The sequence below is a fragment of the Pteropus alecto genome, unplaced genomic scaffold, assembly GCF_000325575.1.
Source record: "Pteropus alecto unplaced genomic scaffold, ASM32557v1 scaffold241, whole genome shotgun sequence".
Lineage (NCBI taxonomy): Eukaryota > Metazoa > Chordata > Mammalia > Chiroptera > Pteropodidae > Pteropus > Pteropus alecto.
This window is the reverse complement of record NW_006430461.1, coordinates 143972-146833: the sequence shown is the minus strand read 5'-3', so window position 1 is coordinate 146833 and position 2862 is coordinate 143972. Positions and strand designations below refer to the sequence as shown.

General features: G+C 33.9%; 1 pseudogene; it reads right to left on the bottom strand.

Moving 5' to 3' along the window:
* Window positions 1-1649: 1649 nt before the first annotated feature.
* On the bottom strand, window positions 1650-2587 carry LOC102878520 (annotated as a pseudogene).
* Between the last annotated feature and the right edge of the window lie 275 nt (window positions 2588-2862).

Sequence of the window (2862 nt, the reverse complement as noted above, 5' to 3'; positions counted from 1 at the left end):
AGGATGGTGGTTGACTTGCCAGATATTTTCAATGTCTAATCCACCTTAAGCTTTGAATCTGCCCTTTCTACATGTAACCTAGAAAGAGGACCTCTCACTTGATTCTCCCACTGCACTAGCAGTGGAATGCTATTACTGGCAACACCATGCCTGTTTCTGTCGATTGCCCAGTGATGTCAGCTACCCAGTAGGTTCCACAAATGTTTTAATTTGCAGAATATCTAGCCTTTTGTGCTGTAATATTAGGAGCCAATGTCGTTCTAGTTAGCTACCTCCTTAGGCCAGAGGAGTGAAAATATTGATTTAACGAACATTCAACTAAGTGAAATTATAATATGTATTATAACGCATTATGAAATTGTCACTTAAAAATTCATACCTAAACTTTTTCATAAACTTATCGGAAACTAAGAAAGTGAATTTCTCCAATGACTGCACAACAAATCTATTTCAAAACAAGATTGTCAAATACATCTAAATCAACAAATAAAATAGATATAACGATATTTAGGAAATTATCAAAATAATCATTAATGATAATGGCTCTTAAGATTTTTGAATTAAATGTGTGTCATGCTAAAAAAATATCACATTGTGTCCCATTCTTCTTTTCGTTATATGACCAAATATGTGTGCTGAAATCTGTATTATTGTAACAATAAAAACATTTATCCATAGGTAGTTTTATTAATTGAAATTAAAGTATATAAAATTCATCCCTATCAACATCATTAAGACATGCATTTCGAAAGACATTGCAGTTCCTCTTTGAAAATTTTTCAATTTGTGTAATATATTTAATTATTGCATAGGAGTAAAGTAATGATGATTACAATGATAATTCAAAGTAGGCAAAGGTTACATAGAGCTGTATTAACACAGGAAATAAAATTTACATATATTTTTGTTGCAAAGCAATATGCTAGTGTACAATTCAGGAAAGTAATTGAATTTCAATAGGAATTAAAGAACAAAAGAAATGATACAAAATCTGGTGTTTTACGTATTTTGAATTGATTATTGGGGACATAAAATAAGAATGACATGAACTAAATTGCAGGATTCTTTTTCTCCATTAATTTGATGATGTGTTGTTTTTTAAGTTAATAATAAATTGCATAGATGTATAGATTTTTAGTGAATTTGCAAGGCACGTGAATTTTAAAATATTGAATAAATAACACTAATATCAATCATTCTCTATAGGAGCAAGAAGAGTTACCAAAGATAAGAGTAAGAATATATATTTTGCTATCATCTATTTAAACAAACTTGGTTACTTAATTACACCTACAACCTATCAACTACCAGGAAAGAAAAGATAACAGAACTAGAATTTACTGAATATATGCACTATGTCAGATATATTTTCTTTGGTTTCACACACTATTTATGAATTAAATCTAAATATAATATTTTTTTTGTAGATAAATACGGAGTGAGGACAATCGATCTTCTCTAGTTTATACAATCAGAGCTAAGTATATTCTGGATGACCTAAAACTCATATTTTTTCCATTCTAAATATATGTGTTTTCTTTTTTAAAATCTAAAGTGATTTTTAAAATGACTCTTGATACACAGTGCATTAAAACAACAGAAAGGTGTTCCGTAAAAACAGAAGTAACTATTTATCAGTAGATAAATCACTATGAAAAAAATTGGGTTTTCATTACTTTGTTGACTATATCTTTGACATCTTTATTTCTTAGACTGTAGATCAGAGGATTCAACATGGGAATCACCTCTGTGTAAAACACAAACGCCTCTTTGACTGTGTGCCTGGAGTTTTTAGAATTGGTCACAAAGTAGAGGAAGAGGATGTACCGTGGAAAATGGTGATGGCCCTTAGCTGTGAGGCACAGGTGGAGAAGACTTTGTGGTGTCCACTGGCTGAGTGCATCTTCAGGGTGGTCTCAACAATGAAGAAATAAGATGTGAGAATGATGAGCAGTGTACTTACCTCATTAAAGGTGGCAACACTGAAAAGAAGCAACTGGCAAATATAAGAATCAGAGCAGGAGAGGGAGATCAGGGAGGACAACTCACAACAGAAATGATTGATTGTATTGAAACCCCAAAAAGATAGTTTGATAGCAGAACATGTGAGTACCAAGGAACATGGTACTCCCCACGCATAGGATTCAACCACCGGCAGAGCACAGAGTCTTTGGGACACGGCGACTGTATGTAGAGCAGAGGGTTGCAAATGGCCAAAAAGCAGCCATAGGCCATCACAGCAAATAGAATTAATTCAGTCATCACAAAGGTACAAAAGAAAAAGAATTGCACCATACAACCTGAAAATGAAATAGTTCTGTCTTCTACGAGTACGTTCACCAGCATCTTGGGAGCAATGACGGAGGAATAGCTCCACGAATGAGAGATGACTGAGAACAAAGTCCATGGGGGTGTGTAGTTTGGGGTTAATTTTGATGATCACAATCATTCCAAGATTTCCTACCACACTGAAGCTGTAGATGGCTAGATACACCAGGAAGAGGGGAACCTGTGGTTCCGGGTAATCTGAGAAGCCCAACAGGGTGAATATAGCCCCAGCAGTTGCATTTCTCCCTTCCAGAACCATATTTCTTTATGGTAGGATCTGAAAATCAGACCTGGAATTATATATTATGGAGAATGATTAATGCATGAAGCATGCTTAATTCTCTCCTGTGTAGAGTGTGAGGTAAAACAAAATAATCTGGGTTAAATCTCGATAGGTGTTAAGGATCCAGGAATATCTAAAGTTGCATACAATGTTTAATAGTTAATGTTACTTTCTCAAAAATTTAGAAATTCTGTTCTTGTTCTTAAATATCATTTTAAAACCTTCAATTGTAGTAGTTATGAACTTGAGTG